The sequence below is a fragment of the Elephantulus edwardii genome, unplaced genomic scaffold (genome assembly GCF_000299155.1).
Source record: "Elephantulus edwardii isolate Elephantulus edwardi_28Jun2011 unplaced genomic scaffold, EleEdw1.0 scaffold00084, whole genome shotgun sequence".
Classification (NCBI taxonomy): Eukaryota; Metazoa; Chordata; class Mammalia; order Macroscelidea; family Macroscelididae; genus Elephantulus; species Elephantulus edwardii.
Genome location: NW_006399834.1, coordinates 2,090,861 through 2,097,763, shown reverse-complemented (window position 1 = coordinate 2,097,763; position 6,903 = coordinate 2,090,861).

The window sequence follows — 6,903 nt, the reverse complement described above, 5'->3', positions numbered from 1 at the left end:
CACATAATTCCTGACACCTTAGAGCCCATTGTGGAAGTCACTATGTCAATCCACTTGGTTGAGGGTCGTCTTCTCCTTTACAGCCCTCTACCTTTCTGAGCTTCAGTCACTCTCCAAGGATTAGCCCCTCCTAGCAAAATGCCTGAAGTATGTGGGATGAAGCCTAATCATCTTTGCCTCCCAAGAGCACTCTGGCTGCACCCTCTCCAAGACATATTTGTATGTTCTTTTGACAGTCCATGAGATGTTTGGTACTCTTCTTCAACACTACAGCTCTAAGATAGCATTCTTCTGTCATTTTTATTCATTTTCCAGCTCTCAGATGCATTCAAGTAACCAGAAAGAACAAGGCCTGACTCAGACACATCTTAGTCCTCAAACTGACATCATTCCCCTTCATTAATTTGGTGAGGTCCCTAAATGTAGACTTGATCAGTGCAGTTTTGCTATGTGTTGTCAAGTCACCTGCAACTCTTATCAATCCTGTATAAAACAGCTCTGTAGCCTGTCCTATCCTGAGCCAATCTCACTGACTCTGATAGATCTATCCCCATTGCCCCTGTTGCTTTATCAGTCATATCTAGGATCTTCCTCTCCTGTGCTATTCCTCCACCCTTCTGAATATGGACCAGTCTTTCCTGGCCACATGCCCAAATTATGTAAGATGGAGCTTCAAAATCCTACCCTCCAAGGACAAACTTAGTTTCACCCTCTCCAAGAGATCTGTTTGTTCTCTTGGTGTTCCATGGTAAGTTCAAGACTCTTTTCCAGCACCACAACTAAGAGGCATTGATTCCTCTTCTGTTATCCTTAGTCGTTGTCCAGTTCTCTGATGCACAGCAAGTAATAGCAAAGACCGTGGCTTGGATAAGGTGTGTTTTGGTGTCTAGACTGACATCGTTGCTTCTAAGCACTCTGGAGAGGCTTGGGTCAGGTGTGTCTCAGTCTCTAGACTGACATCGTTGCTTCTATGCATTCTGGAGAGGTCCCTACCCAGAGTTTTCCCAGAGCAACTGTCTTTTGATTTTCTGCATACTGGTGATAAAAGTGTTGGTTGTGGACTCAAGCAATCTGTGTAATTGTTAACAACCTCAATATCTTCTCCTAGTGCAATACATTTCCTGATTTTCTGATTGCTGGTACTGAGGGTGTTAACTGTGGGTCCAAATAAGATGAAGATGTTGACAGTTTCAATCTTTTCTCCATCTTTCATGATGTTACCTACTGGTCCAGTAGTAAGAATCTTTGTTTTCTTGACATTGAGGTGCAGTTCATATTGAAGGCTGTATTTTTTTTTTCTTTTCTGCAGTAAGTGCTTCAAATCCTTACTTTCAGCAAATAAGGTTGTGTCATCTGCATAATACAGGTTATTTATAAGTCTCCCTTTGATCCTCATACCACATACCTTTTCATAAATCCTATGAAAATGAATCTAGATCCTGTCAAGAGGAACCTGGAACCTATGGAGAGGAATCTAGATGCAAGATCCTATAAAATGGATCTACGTCCTACATGTTGACCAGGAGCTTGTTGTGTGAAAGAGCAAGGGAACACTACATGGTTTAACATTAAGATGAGGGTTCGTCAAGTTTTTATTTTCTCTATAGATCTATTAAATCTGTATCCTGAGCAAATTTTTCAAAAAGCTGATCACTGTGGAGTCTGATTTGACTCATAATGGCTCTCTATTGGTTTCCAAAGCTAAGTAAGATTACTCATCCAACTTCACTCTCTACTGATTAAAAAGACAATAAAATAATAGAGGTAGTTAAAAAAATTAAAAAAAATAGAGGTAGTTAATATGTTCATAACAGTTCAGAAAATAAAAATGTGTGTTCCAGAATGTATAAGACACATATGTAGACTATCAGGAAACTAGAAAGCAGATTGATTATATGGAGTAAATCCAAGCACACTTCTCTGTCTCTCATCCTAGGCTTGGAATCAATTAATAGCTGAGTCTCAGGTGAGTTTACTGAGGATGTTGCTGTAAATCACCTAATGACTGTAGGCTGGAATTGTTAGAGAGATACAGTCTTTGGGCTGGCAGCTCAATGCCATAGGTGCTGCACCACCACGGCTCCCTATGGTAGCAGTTTTTCAAAAGTAAGAGAGAAATGAGGAGGAAAGGAGAAGGAGAGTGAAAAGGAAGGAAAGAAGAAAAAAAAGGGTACAATAGTTTTGTATATTCTAGCAATAAAGAAAATGCAAATATGTTTAATTAATTGTTATTAGGAACCTTTAGAAGATATACCTTTATTTCTTATTGGTTAGAATTGTGTTATATAAATATCACTAAATTAGTCACTGACAAAGCATATAGAATGCATATAAGTATTTAACGAAAGAAAAAGCAGAAAGTGTTTTTAAAAAATATAATAAATGAGGAAGGTACAGATGTGAAAACAAAATTTAGAATTTAAAAATGAAAGTGATGCAAATTTACAGATTAAATTGGTATAAATTAGAACTGAAAACTAGTAAGCTCTATGAAGGATATTTTCAAGAATAAAATTAGTGCCATTATATAAATGTAATGATGATTAATGATTACGATAATCATGATTAATGATGAGAATAGGAAGGCATATGCCTTTTCTGTCCACAAAAGGCAAGAGAGTCTATTAAAAACTTAGAGAAAAAGAAAAAGGTTATTGTCCAGATATAAAGCCAAGTACGTGTCTGGAATAAGAGCAATTGGCAGAAGTCTGTAACTCAAGATGTGCTAACATGAGAAGCCCAAAGGTCACTGGCCAGGTAATTTAAGAAAGATGCATATATATTTGAATTAATGAGGAGCCATTTTGTAATTAGAGTGGACAGAATCATCTCTATATTTGTTTGTCACCCTAAAAATAATGCATATTTTTATAGGATATTTTCATTACATATCAATTTTTTCAGTTAATTTCTTTTGGAAAATCATCTTCAATATTGACAAAGATTCTTTGAAGTAAAATTTTGAATTGCTTGATCTTTTTATGCACATAAGCACTTTCTTCTGATTTCTAAGAGACATCTTACTCAATTTTACTATTTAGTGTAGTAATTGCTGTTGTTGCTATGTGCCATTGAGTTACTTGCAACTCATAGTGACCCTATGTCCAACAACTCTGAAGCCTTTTCTGTACTGAGCCAGTCTCACTGACTCCAACACACCTACCCCTTTACCCCAGTTACTGTACCAATCCATTTCAGCAGGAGTATTCCTCTCCTGCGCTATCCCTCAACACGTCTGAGCATGATGTCCTTCTCCAAGGATGAATTCCTTCTGACTACATGCCCAAAGTATGTGAGATGGAGCTTCCAAATCCCACCCTCCATGGAGAAACTTGGTTAGATCCTTTCCAAGACAGACCTGTTTGTTTTCTTGGTGATCCATGGTATGGTCAAGACGTCTCCAGCACTACAATTCATTGGCATCTATTCAGTCATCCTTACTCATTGTATAGCTCTCTGTTGCATAGCAAGTAACCGAGAAGACCATGACCTGGACTATTTATATGTCTCTAAACTGACATTGTTGCTTCTCAGTACTCTGGAGAGGTTCCTGACAGCATTATTTTCCCCAGTGCAATCCTTCTTTTGATTTCTTGACTGCTGTTAAGAGTGTTGATTGTGGAGCCAGGCAAGCTTTACTTATTAACTATCACAATATCTTTTCCATTTATAATGCTGCCAATTGGTCCAGTGGTGAGAATCTTTGTCTACTTAATGTTGAGCTTCACTCCATATTGAATACTACAGTTCTTGACCTTGTGCTCCAAGCATTTCATGTCCTTCTCAGTTTCAGCAAACATGGTTGTATGATCTGTATAACATGGGCTGTTGATGAGTTTTCCTACAATCCTGTTACACATTCCTCCTCATATAGACGAGCCTTCTGAATGATCTGTTCTGCATATAGACTGAAAAGGTGTGGAGACAAGATGCATCCCTGATGCACTACTTTGCTGACTCTGAACCATGCAGTGTTTCCTTTCTCTGTTCTGAGGGCTGTTTCCCAGTCACAGTATAGGCTTCACATGAGCACAATCAAGTGTTCTAGGATTCCCATTCTCCTGAAGATTAGCCACAATTTGTTGATGACTTAAAATATCACCATTAGCTGCTCTGTAATTTGTTGGGTGGAAGGAGGGTGGGGAAGCAAATAGGAAGGATGCAGGTGAAAAGACAGGGTGATTATGGGCAAGATCCAATGGTGATTGATTTTATAAAATGTAATGTATTGGAATGATTGTATGAAACACAATGTGAATGAAAAATAGCGTGAGACTTAGTGTATGTAAACTTCGTAAGCAAACTAAAAAATAATTTTAAATAGAATGTCTATGAATGATTATATGTAACACAATATATTTATATTATATATTTATGAAAGAGTGTATAAAACACACAATGTATATGAGAGAAACAATGTAAAAGAATTCTTACCAAAACCAAAATTCTAAAAAAGTGTTTGAAGTGTTTAAAAAACAATTTGAAGGGAAAAAATAAGCTATAAACATCAATTGTAAAAGAAATGCATAAGAAACAGCATCCATGGTGTTGAAGCATCATGATAGGTTAGGCATGCTTCCAGATTTATTGCAAGTTCCTCATTTTAAGTAAATTTCAGTAAAATTAAATGAGTAAAATTTAGTTATTACATTTCTATACATTTTTCTCAGGATTTTCAGAGTCTGAGTAGATGGTGGTTTAACTTTATGTTAATCACATCCTTGGCTAAACTGAGTAGCAATAAAAGCTATTTTTTTCATCATGTATCCAGCGGTGAATGAATGTGGGCTTGGCTTACTAAGAGACCCTCACATGCTAAAAGCCTGCTAATTGATTCCACAGGAGCAAGTAAAAGTACCAGTATCAGTTTCTGCTTCCTGAAGACCAACTCCCTCTAACTCACTCTCACTCCTTGCCATCAGAACTGACTTTTGACCCTCCAGCAAGATTCCCAGGCTGTAAATCACAGGGGAGGAGATTTCTCCTCTTCTTCACAGGTAGTCAGAGAGAGACAGAAATCATTTACAGAGGCGTCACCTATGTGTTAGCATTGTAACTCCCAGATGGCCTATGGCCAAGGCCACGAGAGGATTTATCTTCAAAGACCACTACCACACAAAATAGATGAAAGCTACTTCTTGAAACAAGAGGATTTTAAAGGAAGAATTGGGCATTCTTGAGAAAGAGCAACAAAGAGAGTGTGGAACAATATGTTGTATAGTTGTTGTTGTTGTTGTTGTGTGCCATCAAGTCGCTTGTGACTCATAGTGACCCTATGTGCAAGAGCCCTAAACCCTGCTCTGTTCTGGGCCAATCGCACTGCCTCTGACACACCCATCCCAATTACCCCAGTCACTGAATCAATCTACCTCATAAGTCTTCCCCTCCTGCGCTGTCCCTCCACCCTCCCAATCATGATGTCCCTCTCCAAGGACCAGTTCCTCCTTATGACATGTCCAAAATATGTCAGATGAAGCCCCAGAATCCTTGCCACCAAGGAGTAGCCTGGTTTAACCCTCTCCAGGTTGAACCTGTTTGTTTTCTTAGCAGTCCATGGTACACTCAGTACTCTTCTCCAGCACCACAGCTCAAACGCATCGATTCTCCTTCTCTCCTCCCTAGTCATTGCCCAACTCTCTGATGCATAACAAGTGATTGCAAAGACCATGGCCTGTATCAGATGCACCTTAGTTTCCAGAGTGACACCGTTGCTCTTCAGTACTTTGGAGAATTCCCTAACAGCAGACTTTCGCATTGCAATACATCTTTTAATTTCCTGGATGCTGGTGCCAAGAGTGTTGACTGTGGAGCCAAGCAGGCTCAAGTTGTTAACAATCTCAATCTCTTCACCATCCATCCTGATGCTGCCAATTGGTTCAGTGGTAAGAATCTTTGTCTTCTTGACATTGAGTCTTAATCCATACTGAAGGATGCAGTCCTTGACCCTCTGCAGCAAGCACTTAAGTCCTCCTCAGTTTCAGCAAGCAGGGTTGTGTCATCTGCATAACGCAGATTGTTGATAGATCTTATAAAAATTTTGTTGGTGAACAAAAAACTGAATCAAAATGAACTTTTTTATAAAACTTATGAGTTTATGACATACTACATAAAGAAATACTATGTATATTTTTTTTAATCTTATGAAAACATTTACAATAGTCTATGCAATGTAGATTGTAAAATTTTAAATTATAAAACTCTTTTAATGCCAATTAATATAAGGTATTTCAAATATATCCAGCTTGTCAGACCATTTAAAATATGAAAACAATTCCTAATCTATTTTGAAATCACATATTTAGAAACACACACCATGAAGTCTAATTAATGTCCCTTTACTAATCTCCTTTTACAAGAATAAGTTGCAATCAGTTTTAATCCTTAGTAACCATTAAACATTCTTGCTTCAGGTATTAAATCTTGAAGTCTTTTCCCCTTTTCCTGTCAATTTTTTATCAGGAAACTTTATTTCTCAGTCATATCCTTCCCTATTAATTTCCTTAATATGCTTCCAAAAATTATTCAGTGCTTCACACCCAAATTAATGCATCTCAGTGTTCTTTTGGTCTCTTGTCTGCCAGTTATCTTACTCATCCTTGTTATTACTGATAAAAACAACTGCTATGCAAAGGCTTTTGACCGTGTGGATCATAACAAACTGTGGCTGACTCAGAGAAGAATGGGAATCCCAGAACACTTGATTGTGCTAATGAGAAACCTATACTTGGACTAAGAGGCAGTCATCAGAATAGAGCAAGGAAACACTGCATGGTTCAAAATCGGGAGGGGCGTATGCCAGGGATGTATTCTGTCTCCATACCTTTTCAACCTGTATGCAGAACAGATCATCCAGGAGGCTGGGCTCTATGAGGAGAAATGTGGCATCAGGATTGGTGGAAGATC